The sequence below is a fragment of the Bidens hawaiensis genome, unplaced genomic scaffold (assembly GCF_021521415.1).
Source record: "Bidens hawaiensis isolate Kalapana, Puna unplaced genomic scaffold, B.hawaiensis_p1.1 tig00038061_1, whole genome shotgun sequence".
In the NCBI taxonomy this organism is placed as follows: Eukaryota; Viridiplantae; Streptophyta; class Magnoliopsida; order Asterales; family Asteraceae; genus Bidens; species Bidens hawaiensis.
In genome coordinates, this window is record NW_027496663.1 from 71,995 (window position 1) to 90,020 (window position 18,026).

General features: G+C 39.9%; 1 protein-coding gene and 2 pseudogenes across 3 annotated transcripts in view; 1 reads left to right on the top strand and 2 right to left on the bottom strand.

The window, feature by feature from the left end:
• LOC143589953 (heavy metal-associated isoprenylated plant protein 16-like) overlaps nt 1-18,026 on the bottom strand; it is an 81,682-nt gene that overhangs the window by 25,193 nt on the left and 38,463 nt on the right. The window lies entirely within an intron of this gene.
• Nucleotides 12,888-14,466, top strand: LOC143589957 (trans-resveratrol di-O-methyltransferase-like; annotated as a pseudogene). The gene is made up of 2 exons (XR_013145382.1): nt 12,888-13,671; nt 14,046-14,466. The product of XR_013145382.1 is annotated as a trans-resveratrol di-O-methyltransferase-like (transcript).
• LOC143589955 (E3 ubiquitin-protein ligase CCNB1IP1 homolog) lies at nt 14,511-16,535 on the bottom strand (annotated as a pseudogene). Its single transcript, XR_013145381.1, has 5 exons — nt 15,641-16,535; nt 15,531-15,573; nt 15,365-15,410; nt 14,866-14,896; nt 14,511-14,776 (listed from the first exon to the last, which is right to left on the bottom strand). The product of XR_013145381.1 is annotated as an E3 ubiquitin-protein ligase CCNB1IP1 homolog (transcript).

Consider the following 18,026-nt stretch of genomic DNA (forward strand, 5'->3'; position numbering starts at 1 on the left):
CAATGATAACAGTTTAAAATAAGTTTGCATAATTAAAAGTGTTTCAAGCAATGCATGATCCTAAACCACGCACCCGCCTCGGCTACCTGAGAATAACATACTAAAAGTGTCAACACAAGGTTGGTGAGTTCACAAGTTATATAAAAATAAATGTTTAGCGTTTGCGTTCAGCCTTTTGCGTTAAGCGTTAAGCGTTGTGCGTTACAGCGTTTTGCGTTACCGCGTTTTGCGTTACCAGATAGTGTTATGTCAATTATATATCTATAGGTAGCTAGCCTATAAAGCAAGTATTACTAAGTGTTCGACACCGAAGCTGACTGTTTATCAATTTGCCTTGCCACCAGGTCATCCAGACCATGGTATGTGTTTAGCCAAGATTACACCTGCTCGACATCCAGTCGAGTTTAGCGTTGGGTGGGGTTTGTCAAACCCAGTAGTACTACTCAAAAGTGACTCGCTATTATCCAAATATTATTCGGTTCGATGTGAATGAAGGACTTTAGTTAACGCGTTTGCCACTTAGTCTTTACAAGTGATATATAATCTATATTAACAAAATCTTAAATGCGTTTCGGAGTATGTTATCTCCCCCAAGTGAAAAGCGTTTAAAAAGTTTAAAAGGGGAAAGTGTAACTCACTGTTTGCGAAGAAATTCCCAAATTAAATCACCAAGATGCGCGTCACAGAAAAACTCTCTCTAGCGTTCTAAAACAACAAAGAGATTTTTCTAAGTGTCGGAATATTATCGAGTCTCTAGACTCGGCACATAATACCTATGCACATAACATGTTTCGTGTTTCGTTTGTGAATCGTGTGTGACTTTAACAAGTGTATTTGTGATACATTATATGTGCAAGCAATCATATACGTGTCATGTATTCATATAGTACATCACTAGCAATTACTCCCCGTAGGGCATTTTGGTCAAATCATGACAATTAACTAGCCATTATTCACCATAAGGGCAATTTGGTCAAATTATGACAATCAATTAGCAATTATTCCCCGCAAGGGCAATTTGGTCAAAACACGATAATAAATTAGCAAGTATCATGTTTCATGCATTTTCACAAAACTCAGCAGCTAGTTTCACCGAGACAGAAATTCTACTTGAAAGATTGTACTATTCCACCGATCATAGCATCTCAATTAATTTACCAAAAATCATCACAGAAGCATATATGTCTTAGGTTTCCAGAACATATTTTATTATATTTTTATTCCACATAGTTTTCTCACAATCATCAAATCATTACAGCAAACTCATAACAGTCAAATTCATGCGCAACAGAATGTTATTTGCAATTCCCGTTAAACGAAAAATACAATAAATGCAAGACCACTTGGTTTAGGTTCCTAACTCAATGAGTCAACTTCCAGAAGTAGAACCAACCCAATTGGTCTCGTAGTTCATGAGATATAACATTTACAAAACAACCTAACAGCAGGTCTAACAGCTCAGCTTTGCACAACGTTTTTGTAAAATCATAAAAGTTAGCCTTTACTTGTCCAAAAATTACAAATTTATACTCTATAGAAACTAGACTCAACCTAGTTTACTGTAGTACCAATAATCTCAACCAATTTTCACATTTACACTTCGTTACAGTCACTTAAGCATCAATAACACATTCTGTCCAGAAACTGTTTGCATCCAAACTCAACATATTAACAATCTATGAACTATCATGCATTCATATAACACTCTAGACTCCATAAACACCATCCATGCACATCAATTACACATTACATACATGATTAGGGTTTTTGTTTGAACTCAAATCAAAGACACAACAATTAACGTGTAGCAATATTCAATCTAGTTATCAAATCATTAACAAATCAACAACAATCATATTGGTTATATGTACACATGAAATCGGCAGCTAGGGTTTTCAATTAACCCATTAAACATCTAAATCAAGTAATAAGGATGTATAGGATAATCGATTATACCTTCCTAGCACCTAATTCTTCAATCAAACACTTGAATTCTTGGTGTATATGTGTGTATAAGTGGACGGCAGCCAAGGGGAGAGGGGTTTGGGGTTCCGATCGGGATTATTGAAGAAAGAAAATAAGAGTTAGGGTTTATTATAACATAGTATTTATAGAATACTATGTTACACTTTAGCCCCTCCACTTCTAAGTATTTTTTTTCCTAGCTTAACTAACTTGTTTACATCTTGAGTTAACGTTTATAACCATGTCATCACATAACACATAAGTCTAACATATAATTATCACATAATTACTATTTTGACGTTTTTCGTTTATTCATCAATCGTTTGCGTCAACTCATTTGCGTTTCGGTGCAACTCCCGAAAGACTACACATGTAGTAAGTGTTAAGCGTCATTTAAACCCTAGTTTAAATGTAATGAGATGTGCGTTATAGATTCAGTGACCTTAAGTTTGAATTGACGGAGTTGAGTTAACGGAGTTAACCTGGAATTGACGATTGTCACATCATTCCCATGTTAAAGAATTTTCGTCCCGAAAATTTGAGTCAAGTCGTGATGAGTGTCTGAAAAAGTAAGAAAAATTTTCAGTTTGTCATATCATCCCCTAGTAGAAAGAAATTTCGTTCCGAAATTTAATTCATACCTCCGGTGATGTCTGACGGTTTGCTAGGTTTCGCGGTTTTCTGTGTTTGGTTAACCCTTCAAAAAGGTGAGGATACTTCTTCATCATTTGATCCTCGCGTTCCCACGTGAACTCCGGTCCACGTCTCGAGTTCCAACGAACCTTAACGATTGGAATTTTGCTGTGCTTGAGCGTTTTGGTTTCCCAATCCAAAACCTCGACTGGTTCTTCAATGAAACGTAACTGTTCATCAACTTGCAGTTCTTCCAAAGGGACTACTTGGGTTTCATCGGATAAGCATTTCTTCAAATTGGATATGCGGAATACATTGTGTATGCCACTGAGTTCCGTTGGTAGGTCCAGTCGGTACGCCACCGGACCAATGCGCTCAGTTATCCGGTAAGGACCAACATATCGTGGGTTGAGTTTGTTTCGCTTACCAAAGCGAACCACACCTTTCCAAGGTGAGACTTTAAGTAACACTTGGTCATTCACTTGAAATTCGAGAGGCTTTCGGCGCTTGTCGGCGTAACTCTTTTGGCGATCTCGTGCTGCTGCCATGCGATTTCGGATTTGAACAATCTTTTCCGAAGTTTCGAGTACCAGTTCTGGACCAGTGATTTGGCTGTCACCCACCTCTGCCCAGCAGAGTGGTGATCGACACTTCCGTCCGTACAGCGCTTCAAACGGCGCTGCTTTAATACTTGCGTGGTAGCTGTTATTATACGAAAACTCTACCAAAGGTAAGTGAGGTTCCCAACTTTTTCCGAAATCCAATACGCATGCACGCAACATATCCTCCAGGGTCTGAATAGTTCGTTCACTTTGCCCATCCGTCTGAGGATGGTATGCTGTGCTCATATCAAGACGGGTGCCTAGTGCGCTTTGCAGCGACTTCCAAAAGTGCGAAGTGAAACGAGAATCTCGATCAGAAATGATTGAGACAGGCACTCCGTGTCTAGACACCACTTCTTTCATGTAGACACGAGTCAGTCTTTCCATTTTGTCCGATTCCTTAATCGCTAAGAAGTGTGCAGACTTAGTCAACTGGTCAACGATCACCCAGATGGTATCACATCCCGTCGGTGTCTTAGGTAAACCCGTGATAAAATCCATTGAGATGTGTTCCCATTTCCACATTGGGAGTTCCGGTTGCTGTAGTAGGCCAGATGGTTTCTGGTATTATATTTTGACTCGGGCGCAAGTCAAGCATTTGCTAACGTAGGTGGCAATGTCGGCTTTCATGTTCGGCCACCAGTAAAGTGCCTTTAAGTCATGGTACATTTTATCTGCGCCAGGGTGGATAGAATATTGGGACTTGTGGGCTTCGTCCATCACCAGAGTTCTCAACTCTCCGAACCGTGGAACCCAAATCCGGTTCTCAAAATATCGGACCCCGTCCGATCTGGTTTCAAGTTGCTTGTTCATGCCCCGCATGAGTTCCGATGGAAGATTATTATCTTTCAAAGCTTCGAGTTGCGCATCGCGAATCTGGTCGGGTAAGTTTGCATGAATCGTGAGTTGCAATGCTCGCACTCGTCTGGGTTTATCTGTTTCTTTTCTGCTGAGGGCGTCGGCCACTACATTGGCCTTGCCAGGGTGGTACTTGATGGCACAATCGTAATCTTTAAGCAGCTCGACCCAACGACGCTGTCGCATGTTCAGCTCCTTCTGATCGTAGATATGTTGGAGACTCTTGTGGTCGGTGTAAATGGTAAACTTGGTACCGTACAAGTAATGCCTCCATATCTTAAGAGCAAACACCACAGCTCCAAGTTCCAAATCATGGGTCGTGTAGTTCTTCTCGTGAACCCGTAGTTGTCGAGAGGCATAAGCTATAACCTTCTCGAGTTGCATCAGCACACAACCGAGACCTTGTATAGATGCGTCACAGTGTACCTCAAAATTTTCCGTTCTCTCGGGGAGGGCTAGAATAGGGGCGCTACAGAGTTTGGTTTTCAACAGTTGAAAAGCGGATTCTTGCGCGTCACCCCAATTGTACTTAGTGCCTTTGTGAGTCAAAGCGGTGAGGGGTTGAGCAATCTTTGAAAATCCCTCGATGAAACGCCGGTAGTAGCCGGCCAGTCCTAGGAATTGCCGCACCTCAGTTGGAGTCTTAGGTGCTTCCCAGTTTTTGATGGCCTCTACCTTACCGGGATCGACATGGATACCATTCTCGTTGATCACATGTTCTAAAAAGTGAACCTCACGAATCCAAAACTCACATTTCGAGAGTTTAGCATACTGTTGTTCCTTCTTCAATAACTCCAGAATTACCCAAAAGTGTTCTTCATGGTCAGCCTTGTTCTTGGAGTAGACGAGAATATCATCAATGAAAACAATCACAAACTTGTCGAGGTACGCCTTGCATACTCGATTCATGAGATATTCTCGTCACCTTGTTCAACTCCCGGTAGTCGATGCACATGCGGAAAGTCCCGTCCTTCTTTCGGACAAACAAGACGGGGGCTCCCCATGGCGATGAGCTAGGTCGGATAAAACCCTTATCCAACAAATCTTGAAACTGAGTGGACAGTTCCTGAAGCTCCGCCGGTGCGAGCCGATACGGGGCTCGTGCTATGGGTGCTGCACCGGGGGTCAACTCGATTTGGAATTCGACTTGTCGTACAGGAGGGAGTCCGGGCAAATCCTCCGGGAAAACTTCCGGAAAATCTCGCACAACTGGTATATCTTCAATTCGCTTCTCCTCCGCGGGTTTCTCAACAATCTGCGCCAAAATTGCCGGATGACCCTTTCGCAGGTACTTCTGCGCCTTCATGAGGGTAATGACGCTGGTGGTCATGCCGCTTCTCTCACCTCGGACCGAAATGATCTCGCCGGAAGGGGTAGTAATGTGAACTATTTTATCGTGACATATAATCTCCGCTCGGTTCTCGGATAACAAGTCCATGCCGACCACGACATCGAAACTACTAAGCGTAAAAGGAATAAGGTCGATATCAAAGACATGACCTGACAGTTTTAACTTACATCCCGTAAGTACATGAGTCGTTACTATAGTCTTACCGTCAGCTAATTCAACAGGAAACTTAGCTTCTAACGGAGTTGGAGTTAAGTCTAAGAGTTGGCTAAAGGCTTTCGACACAAAACTCCTATCAGCTCCAGTGTCAAACAATACAGAAGCAAAACAATCGTTCACAGGGAACTTACCAGTCACCACGTACGGATCATTGCGGGCTTGACCCGACCCAATTACAAAAGCTCTTCCTTTGCCATTGCTTCCACCATTACTGCCATTTCCATTACCTCCATTGTTGTCGTTCTGTTTCAGCTTGGGACAATCTTTCCTGAAATGACCTTCCTGCCCACATTCGAAACATCCCTTCGTCGTCATAGGTGGTTTAGGAGCACCCTTTGCCGCAAGGTCTCCTCTACATTCCTTCGCCTGGTGACCCATCTTTCCGCATCTCTGACACTTGACACGGTCACACGGGCCAACATGATGATAGTTGCACCTATTGCACTTCGGATATTTCCCAGCATATCCGCTCGAACCCTGCCCGCTACCGTTGTTATTGTTGTTGTGACTCTGATTGTTAAAGCTCCGAGTGAATTCGGGCTTACGGTAGTGCTGTTGCTGTGGGAGGTTCGAGGATGAGGATCTGGTGTTGTCAAACTTTCTCTTTCCGCTGCTCGGGTTGCTGTTGCTGTTGTTGTCATTACTCGGGTTGTCACGGGCATTAGCGGTTGAACCCCTAGGTGGTAGCGCACCTTGGGTCACTGCTTGATCCGTCAGTTTGTGAGCTAAACGGATCGCTTGTTGAATCGTGGCTGGTCTGGAAGACGTCACCATGCCCTGAATATGCGGTGCTAACCCATCAATATACATCTCAATCCTCTTACTCGGCGGATCCACCATCCGCGGACACATCACAGCCAACTCGTGAGAACGGGTAGTGTAGGCTTCAATTTCTGAGCCCACCATCTTCGGTGACCAAAATTCTGACTCTAACTTTGAAATCTCTACTCTCGGACAGTACTCCTCTCGCATCATGTTTTTGAACTCCTCCCAGTTCATCGCGTTAGCCAGTTCCAATCCAAGGATCTGTACGTTCGAATTCCACCAAGTGAGGGCAGAATCCTCAAGTGTTCCAGCAGCGAATTTGACCCTACTGGCAGGGGGACAATTACACATCTCAAAGGCCGACTCGGCCTTCTCAGCCCAACGCAGGAAGCCTATAGCTCCCTCAGTGCCCTTAAACGAGCTGGGCTTGCAGTCAACGTAATTCTTGAAGGTACACGTTCCACTTGGACCTCCAGCTTGATTCTGAACGTGTGCGGCTAGAGCGGCCGCCGAGTGGTCATTCAGCAGAGTTTGGAGTTCTGCTGCAGTCAGGTTGATGTTACCACGTCCGTGTCCAGCGTTTCTTCCATCTAGGTGTTATCATCCTTAGATGTCATCATCTGAGGACACCTATGAGTGTGCCTCCTCCTCAGCCGGTTCTTCCTCCGGTTCTTCTTCAGGTTCCTCCTCGGGCTCCTCTTCGGGATCTTCTTCAGGTTCCTCTTCAGGCTCTGCCTCAGGCTCGGCCTCAGGCTCTGCCTCAGGTTCCGCTGCGTTTTGAGCAATTTGCATTTGTAAGACATCGCAACGCTCTAAAGTTATCTCTGTTCGGGTCCTTGCTACCTGGAGTTGCTCTTGCAAGTCTATCATCTCGGCTTGCATCTTCCTCATAATCTTCATCTGTTGATCACTAGCCTCTTGCATTTCCTTCATTGCCGCTGCCATGCGGGCAATCTCCTCCTTAGTCTCGGTTCCGTCTTTTAACAGTCCGGAAACGTTCGCTCTCGTATAGCGCTTGTAACCCACATCACGCTCCAAACAAGAAACGACAGCTGCGAGAACTCGCTCTACAGGTTCGGTTATGGGTGGTAGGTGTTGGGATAAGTAGGGTGGTTCGGGTGAGGTAACGGGGGAACTTGCTCGCGATAGACCATACGTCTAATCATGTTAGGGTACCAATCCCAGCTAACGTCGTTTTCGTATATGCCTCCGGATAGGCGGTACCTCTTCGGTGCGGGAGCTTCGTGTTCCGGGACTACTCGGGGTGGCGATGCGGTAGGTAACTGCGATTCCTTCCCGTGAGCATGCGTCATCGAATCGGATGATGATGAGGGTGGCGGCGTCGACATTCCTACAGGTAAGCCGTGTATGCGCGCGTATGAGTGAAAGAGGTAAAGAGATAAGATTACAAGACTACACTAATCTATGCAGTGCGTATCATTATAACTAATGGGTCGTCGCGGTTATAGTCTAGTATGCATGCAGCTTCTAGTTCGCTATAACCAATGGCTCTGATACCAATCTGTCACACCCTCAAAATCCACTAACGGAGTTTTACCGTCAGAGGGTGTGAACTAACAGGATCGGAATCATTAGTTATAATCAAACCATAAAAACGTTTAAATGAAAATAAGTGCGGAAGCGTAAAACCATAGAAACCGATGTTGCGTCACGCAGGACGACTTAAAAACCCAATGATAACAGTTTAAAATAAGTTTGCATAATTAAAAGTGTTTCAAGCAATGCATGATCCTAAACCGCGCGCCCGCCTCAGCTACCTGAGAATAACATACTAAAAGTGTCAACACAAGGTTGGTGAGTTCACAAGTTATATAAAAATAAATGTTTAGCGTTTGCGTTCAGCGTTTTGCGTTAAGCGTTTTGCGTTAAGCGTTGTGCGTTACAGCGTTTTGCGTTACCAGATAGTGTTATGTCAATTATATATCTATAGGTAGCTAGCCTATAAAGCAAGTATTACTAAGTGTTCGACACCGAAGCTGACTGTTTATCAATTTGCCTTGCCACCAGGTCATCCAGACCATGGTATGTGTTTAGCCAAGATTACACCTGCTCGACATCCAGTCGAGTTTAGCGTTGGGTGGGGTTTGTCAAACCCAGTAGTACTACTCAAAAGTGACTCGCTATTATCCAAATATTAACCAGTTCGATGTGAATGAAGGACTTTAGTTAACGCGTTTGCCACTTAGTCTTTACAAGTGATATATAATCTATATTAACAAAATCTTAAATGCGTTTCGGAGTATGTTATCTCCCCCAAGTGAAAAGCGTTTAAAAAGTTTAAAAGGGGAAAGTGTAACTCACTGTTTGCGAAGAAATTCCCAAATTAAATCACCAAGATGCGCGTCACAGAAAAACTCTCTCTAGCGTTCTAAAACAACAAAGAGATTTTTCTAAGTGTCGGAATATTATCGAGTCTCTAGACTCGGCACATAATACCTATGCACATAACATGTTTCGTGTTTCGTTTGTGAATCGTGTGTGACTTTAACAAGTGTATTTGTGATACATTATATGTGCAAGCAATCATATACGTGTCATGTATTCATATAGTACATCACTAGCAATTACTCCCCGTAGGGCATTTTGGTCAAATCATGACAATTAACTAGCCATTATTCCCCATAAGGGCAATTTGGTCAAATTATGACAATCAATTAGCAATTATTCCCCGCAAGGGCAATTTGGTCAAAACACGATAATAAATTAGCAAGTATCATGTTTCATGCATTTTCACAAAACTCAGCAGCTAGTTTCACCGAGACAGAAATTCTACTTGAAAGATTGTACTATTCCACCGATCATAGCATCTCAATTAATTTACCAAAAATCATCACAGAAGCATATATGTCTTAGGTTTCCAGAACATATTTTATTATATTTTTATTCCACATAGTTTTCTCACAATCATCAAATCATTACAGCAAACTCATAACAGTCAAATTCATGCGCAACAGAATGTTATTTGCAATTCCCGTTAAAGGAAAAATACAATAAATGCAAGACCACTTGGTTTAGGTTCCTAACTCAATGAGTCAACTTCCAGAAGTGGAACCAACCCAATTGGTCTCGTAGTTCATGAGATATAACATTTACAAAACAACCTAACAGCAGGTCTAACAGCTCAGCTTTGCACAACGTTTTTGTAAAATCATAAAAGTTAGCCTTTACTTGTCCAAAAATTACAAATTTATACTCTATAGAAACTAGACTCAACCTAGTTTACTGTAGTACCAATAATCTCAACCAATTTTCACATTTACACTTCGTTACAGTCACTTAAGCATCAATAACACATTCTGTCCAGAAACTGTTTGCATCCAAACTCAACATATTAACAATCTATGAACTATCATGCATTCATATAACACTCTAGACTCCATAAACACCATCCATGCACATCAATTACACATTACATACATGATTAGGGTTTTTGTTTGAACTCAAATCAAAGACACAACAATTAACGTGTAGCAATATTCAATCTAGTTATCAAATCATTAACAAATCAACAACAATCATATTGGTTATATGTACACATGAAATCGGCAGCTAGGGTTTTCAATTAACCCATTAAACATCAAAATCAAGTAATAAGGATGTATAGGATAATCGATTATACCTTCCTAGCACCTAATTCTTCAATCAAACACTTGAATTCTTGGTGTATATGTGTGTATAAGTGGACGGCAGCCAAGGGGAGAGGGGTTTGGGGTTCCGATCGGGATTATTGAAGAAAGAAAATAAGAGTTAGGGTTTATTATAACATAGTATTTATAGAATACTATGTTACACTTTAGCCCCTCCACTTCTAAGTATTTTTTTTCCTAGCTTAACTAACTTGTTTACATCTTGAGTTAACGTTTATAACCATGTCATCACATAACACATAAGTCTAACATATAATTATCACATAATTACTGTTTTGACGTTTTTCGTTTATTCATCAATCGTTTGCGTCAACTCGTTTGCGTTTCGGTGCAACTCCCGAAAGACTACACATGTAGTAAGTGTTAAGCGTCATTTAAACCCTAGTTTAAATGTAATGAGATGTGCGTTATAGATTCAGTGATCTTAAGTTTGAATTGACGGAGTTGAGTTAACGGAGTTAACCTGGAATTGACGATTGTCACATAAGAGTTGGTCCTCCAGAGGCTATGGTTTGCATGGGGATTATGTCTCTTTCATGGACTTCGGAGGATCGTTGATGTTGGACTCCTGAGGATCCTTGATCCGGAAAGAAGGATCCTTGATTCGAAATGAAGGATCCTTGAGGTTGGGCACCATAGGATCCTTGTGGAAGGGTGGTTGATCCTTGCCAATAATACGAGGATCCTTGATTCTGCTGAGCCATGGATCCTTGTTGGAGATTAGTCGACCTTGGCGGATCTAACGAGAATCCTTGAGCCTGTTGACCCGTGGACCTCTGCGGAAGGATAGATGATCCTTGCTGAAATAGCGAGGATCCTTGGGCCCGTTGACCCATGGACCCTTGTTGAAGGATAGATGATCCTGGTGAGAATTGAGCCATGGATTATGGACTGGTGAAATCTAGCATCCTTGGCATCAGGGGGTGAGATCCTCTGTTGGCCTCTTGTTCTTCTTGAGATCTTCTATCTCATGGAGGATCCTCTGGTTGGTCTTGTTCTGTTGCTCCATGTATGTTTTAACCTGCGAAAACATAGATGAAACATCACTGTTAGTATTAACCACCGGGGCAGCAACATCGGTTTTTGAGCTCTGGAAGACTGGTAGTTGCGTCTTGCTCCCAGCAGCAGCAGACCGTTGCGTTCTCGTAATTGGCGGAGGCATCGGTGGCAAAGTCCTTGATGAGAGAGTAACCGTAGCCGGCATGGTTGATGAAGCAGAGGTTGATTGAGAGGCCATTGATAGTGATATGGGTATGAAAAAGTTGAGAATGATAGGAATAATATGGATTATAGCACCAATTGCCCCACGGTGGGCGCCAAATTGTTTTGGACAAAAATCTACTAAGGATCAAGTATCCAAATCTGTTAAGTGAGGTAAGGTGCTAACTCGATAATGACAAGTGTGCAATCGTAATATTGGTGAACACAAAGGTTTGATCACGAGGGAAAAAGCCCTTAACCAAGATAGTCTTACTTCGGTCAAAACTTATCAAGGTAATCTTTGGTCGAATCTCTTCAATCAAGGATTAACTAAGTAATCGTTGATTAAGTCCTTTCGGTCAAGGATCAACAAGGTAACCTTTGGTCGATGAGTATGTGATTATCGTGATCTCCGGCACAAAAAACCCCGGACGGTGAAAACTATCACCGTCAAGTTTATTAATGGTAAAAAGGTGGTTACAAGTGTTGGGGTTGTTGATCAACGATTACAATCGAGCTAAGTGTGTGTGAGATTACAGAGAATTTGTGAGCTATAATCTGTAGTGGTAAACTAGTGAACCGTGTGTGTCCTAGGGTTGATCACAACTCAAATATTTATAAAGAAAAAATAAAATAACTAACTAACAATAACTCCTAAAAATCCGTAAGTCCTCCACTAGCCACTCCCATCACTTTGATCACGTGCCATAGAAGTCCAGTAGCGAAATAAGTGGAAGAATAAGTCTAGGAGCCGTTAATGTTGATAAATATCAACATTCATATGAGAAACAACCGTTAACATCACCAAATACCGAGGATCCATGATCCTGACATAGCTCTGGAACTCTTCAGAAGGATAATTGACCCAGACACGTCTTCAAGAATAACATATCCTCAGTACTCAGTTATTTGTGACACAACAAGAAGTCCTATAAATGCGTCACGTTCTCACTATCTTCATCCACGACTTTGAGCACGTGTTTGACAAGTTCAATAGCGAGATATCCGGTGGAATAAGTCTTGGCGCCGTGATACTTATTAAATAACAACCTACACACAAGAAATAATTGTTGATAATACCAATTACTGAGGACCACTGATCGTGACATGATCTGTCTAAGGATAACTGATCCAAGAACATATGTCAGGATAACGTATCCACGGTGTCAAATTTCCGTGCCCTAAAAGTATAGATTTCCACATGTAAATAACTTTTATATACTCTCAATCAAATCTTTCCTATCATTTCTGCACGTAGCTTTTCAATATTGATCGATTTTACAATCAAAATTGTGGGTGGCAATCCACATTACTTGATTTCGTGACATGGAAAGCAAACAAAGAAAAGTATATGGACAATAGTGTAGAGTTGTAGAAGTCATAAACTCAAATCTAATATGATTCGGATGGTCCATAAATGATGGAAATAGTTTGACGTCAATAATGTCTTGTAGTTTATTACAGGGTTATATTTTCAAATAATGGTGGATGATATATAACATATGAATAAAAAATAAAAATGTTCAACTTCAAAGCGTATATCTTCAAATTTGTTTCTATAAATTGAGAAGGTATGTAACGTTTCAACATGTCAAATTGTCTCTCAAACTAGATCATAAGACCAAAGAGATGGCATTGCAAAATGATGAGTTATCTAAAAACTTACTTTGTTCTCAAACACACATATGGAATCACATCTTCAGTTTTATAAAGTCCATGTCACTCAAATGCGCAATTCAGCTACAAATACCAGATATCATCGATGCCCACGGTTCACCAATGTTACTCTCCGAGTTTGTTGAAGCCCTCCCAATAAAACCGGAGAGAACTCAATTTGTGTATCGCCTTATGCACATCCTTGTTCACTCTGGTTTCTTCGTGAAACAACGTGTATCGACAACTGGAGGACGTGATGAGGAGGAAGGTGAAGGCTATGTGCTAGCTCTTGCTTGTCGATTGCATCTAAAGGATGACCCCTTAAGCCATAGGCAGTTGGTGCTAGCCATTTTGGATCCATTATTGTTGGATCCACGGCAACATATGACCAAGTGCTTCCAAAATGATGAAGTGACCCCCCTTTTACACATCTCATGATGTTTTTTTGGGATGTGTTAGGCCAAGAGCCGAGGCTTGGTTAGTTATTAATGAAGCAATGGCTAGTGACGCGAGGCTTGTTATAGGCGTTGTTCTTGAACGTTGTGGTAGTGTTTTCGAAGGGTTATATTCGATTGTTGATGTTGGGGGTGGTACGGGGACAGTTGCTAAAGCTATCGCGAAAGCTTTTCCTGATATTAATTGTATCAGTTTTGATGTTCCTCATGTGGTTAATGGTTTGGTTGGAAGTAACAACTTGAGTTATGTTGGTGGAGACATGTTTGAAGTCCTTCCCAATGCTAACGCAATTTTGCTTAAGGTATACTTTTGAATATTTTATTTTATTAACTGAAAACAACCTAAGTCAAGTTACAAGTTACCTTAACTAAGCATTGGATGGTCAAGCAACCGGTCTACTAATGTTGTTTGACCTTTATCAAATTCAAGTAATACATGTTTTCTTTTTCTATTTTACGTTTTTTATTTAGTTTGTGATAGATCATAACTGATTGCAGTGTATCGTCTTTTCGGTTGCAAATTGCTTTTTATGATCGATTTGTGACCAAAATGGTGGTCTAAAAATAACAGTAGCAAATGTTGTGACTAATTTGTGAAATGTTGATGACTTACGTTGTAATTTACATTGGCAATGTGTGTACAAGAAATTTTGACATCAAATTTTTTATTTATAAGTGGATTTTGCATGATTGGAATGATGAGGATATTGAAGAACTGCAAAGTGGCGATTCCAAGCAAGGAAAATGGAGGAAAACTAGTAATCATCGATATGGTCGTGAAGGTTGACGAAGGTGTGAATGAATTACTTGACTCTGAGCTATACTTTGATATGCTTATGATGGCTAATATAACCGGACGTGAGAGAAGCGAAAAAAGATTGGGCAAAGCTCTTCCTTGACGATGGCTTTAATGATTATAGAATAACTCCGGTTTTGGGTTCAAGATCTCTCATTGAAGTTCCGTAGCTAGTTAAGATACATTGCTTTCTATACAACCTTATTTCCTCACAAAGTTACTTAAATAAGAAACTAAGTACTACTTTCTTGTTTGTGGTTTTTTATGTATCCATCTTTTCATTCTGTCATGTTTAATCTTAATGTTAGTGCATGTCTGTGTGTTCGTGTGGATGTGTGCTTATATTTAGTACAACCTGGATTTTTCAGAGAATTTTTCTTGGAGCTCTTGCTTATATTTAGATAGATTCTCGTTTTCTTGTTCTGCCAGCTGGCACCGTTTGGCCATTTTCTGATATGCTGTATGCACTTGCTCCATTTTTTCTGTGAATTTTTCTTGCATTGTTTCACATTTTTGTCTGCATTGGGCTACTATTCGGTTCATTTTGTATTGCATTTCAAGTTCTTTTTGTCCAATGTAGAACATGATGCTTTTGAGTGAACTCTTCATTACTTGATGTGTGTTAAAGGAAAGATATGTTATAATGGAGAAATAGATGCATAATTAATGTAACTTTTAATAATTAAAGTTAATAGGATACAAATATGTGGAGATATGCCAGTCATAGCCATCTGCAGTAAAAAGTGTGAAAAAATTTAAGAAGAACACGTGCTACAAAGATATGAATGCTAAAATTAATATTTAGTTAAGGAAAAGCAACGTGGATATTGTGATTTGTGACAGTTATGGATGTTAACTGTCAAATGGGTCTTGTTCACAGGTCAAACAAGTGAATGTGAACACGAGTTTATTTTGTGGGTTGACACGAACATGACTTGTTTACCACATGTTTTATTTAAGTTCTGCATATTAATACTCATAAGTTATAAATTACAGCCAAAAATACAATTGTATGTAAAACAATTACGTTTAAACTTACAAGACACCATGCTCACAGGTTTGACCCGAACACATTTAGACTAAAACCAAACTCACGAAATTCATGCTAGAACGTGTTGTGTAATATATTCACATCCCTAGTGACAAAATACTGAAAAAAAGTATATTTACAATAAACTATTCCAGATGTGTGTTCTTACATTTATCCATTCATCATTTGGGTTAATATCCACAGGTCTCATGAGACTGAAAGCAAAAGCACGCATTAAGTCAATAACAACCAGGGTACAAATGATGCATCTAAATGGTTAAAGATATATGTTTTCAGCCTTCAGGGTTAATAGACTCAAATAGTAAAACATGTACCTTTTAGAAAGAACTTGATCATAGATAGGGCAAGCTCCATCACGTCTTCGTTGCCTTATAATGCCCAAAAAAGAAAAAATAATTGTCATTTGCTAGTGACAAAGAAGTATAATTTAGTAAGCGAATGCAGTTTAAAGAAGGTTATAAATTAAGGATACATAAGATATGGCCACAAGTGGTGGATATAGCTCTTCCTTCCAGCTCCCGCCAGCACGCGTTGCATCTCATTGCAGTGTTTGCAATTATCTACAAATAGTTTTATACACCTTAGCACTCATTGTAAGACCCGATCACAACAATTCTGCTGCCAAACTGGAAAATCCACTGAATAAGTAAAATAAAGACTGTAACTATAGCTACAGATAACACACATTGAACAGTTGTGATTGATACTAACAGCTAGCTACTTAAAAGCAATATGCACACAATGCATTATAGTTCAACCTTTTTAGTACATAAGCATCAAGACAATGTCTGCATTAGTATTATTAATCAAAAAGTTGCCTTGTGACAGCGAGAAAAATGATTCAGAAAAAGAACGAACTGTTTAAGGATACTTTCATTGTGTGGTAGCATTTAAGAACAAAATTAGAGGGCTTTTAAGAAAAAAATGGTCCATGATCCTAACCTGTGAACATCATGATGATAGGTATCAACAGTGAAACATTTTCAAGCATCTAAACAGCCTTAGGAAGCTCTAAGTTACTATATTATGGAAATCTCTATAAGTGCTATGAAACTATTTAGTCTAATAAGCCTCGGTATATCTAAAACATTTCTATAAAAAGATGCAACATATAAAACAAAGCTTTTGTTGTCATTTTATGCCCTGCACTGCCATTTGTGGAATATGAAAATGAAGGACATCCTGCTTCTGATAAATGAATGAAAAGAAATCAACATGAATTTTATTTTTCACATGCTTAACTGGAAATTAGCACTTAGCAGCAGATATAGAAGTTTTATAGGCACATAATTGCATAAACTTTAGCAATAGTAAAATTGCATAAACTTTAGCAATAGTAAAATTGCATAATACATACTGAAGCAATTAATACAAAAATATAATCATCTTCTGATTCAGCTAACCTAAAACTTTACACTATTTTTTTTTTAATTTTCACATGCTTAGCTGGAAATTAGCAGCAGAAATAGAAGTTTTATAGACACATAACGTCATAAACTTAACAAATAGTAAAATTACATAATACATACTGAAGCTATTTATACACAATGTAATCAATCATCTTCTGCTTCAGCTAAGCTAAGGCCTAAACTACATGTCATTGAGCATTAGCAAAACAAATTCAAGTTTCCTATCGAAAATTTAGCAATACTCAATCTATTTCTCACTCTTCCTTCAAGCAATACGTGATAGTCAATACGTTGAATTAAACAGTCTACAGACGACTAAAACTAAAACGAAACAGAAAAGGATAGCAAATCTGAATCGAAGACGAAATTCACCTCAAAATGACTAGAACAGCTCACGAAACAAGTCCGACGCTGCGTGTAAAACTATACTATCGCAATCAATCACAAAAACCTGCAAAATAATCACAGTGTAGCCTTAAACAAACCTAAATGATACTATACGATAAAGTGATAAACTACAGTAACACGATTCGAAATTTAGGGTTTAAACAACCTGACGATCGATCGATACTGCAATTTAGGTTTTGAATCCGATTTTTTTTACATAACAGTGAAGTTCGTTAGATATAAACAATGATAATTATAAAAATCTCACCTACCAGATGAAGATTCAAGCACTGATTGCTCCGCGTGTGGTTTGCTTGCTTGATTTATGCGGAATTGAAAAATGGCGGTGAAAGGTAACGGTCGTGTAGTAAGATATTTTATACAAATAATGGATGGGTCTGGGTTCACGGGTCGGGTTATAGGTCAACGGGTAGATATAAACATGGACTTTTTTATATCAAACTAGATTTTCATCCGGCGCGTTGCGTCGGGGCAATTGGTAAAAACTTAACATTGAAACGTGGGTGTTGGTAAAAACTCGAGAGTTTGTAAAGCCTGAGCGTTGCGTCAGTGGGTTGAAGCGAATTCAGTTAGTAGCGTTTACGTTCTTTATGTTATAAGCATCATCGGTAAAACCTTAGCGTCCAAAAAAATATATTCGTCAAATTAACATATGAAAAAATAAATTATTAAAAACGACGTTTGTTTGGTTGGTAAACTCGGACGGTGATAAGTGTCGTTCCCGGACACTGAGGCGGTAACTGAACACAAATTCGGTCGGTTTCGGCTATGTTTGTTACGGTGCCGGAGCTAAAAAAATGAACAAATATAAAAATTGAGTGGAGCAATGGGGTCATGATGTCGGTCGGTAAACTCGGACATTGGTAAAATTGAACATTGTCGGTCCCGGGTGTTGAGACGTTAAGTCTATGCGAATTTGACTGGTTTTCATCACGTTTGTTATGATATCGAAATTAAAACAAACAAAACAAGAAACAAAATTGTCATTTGATT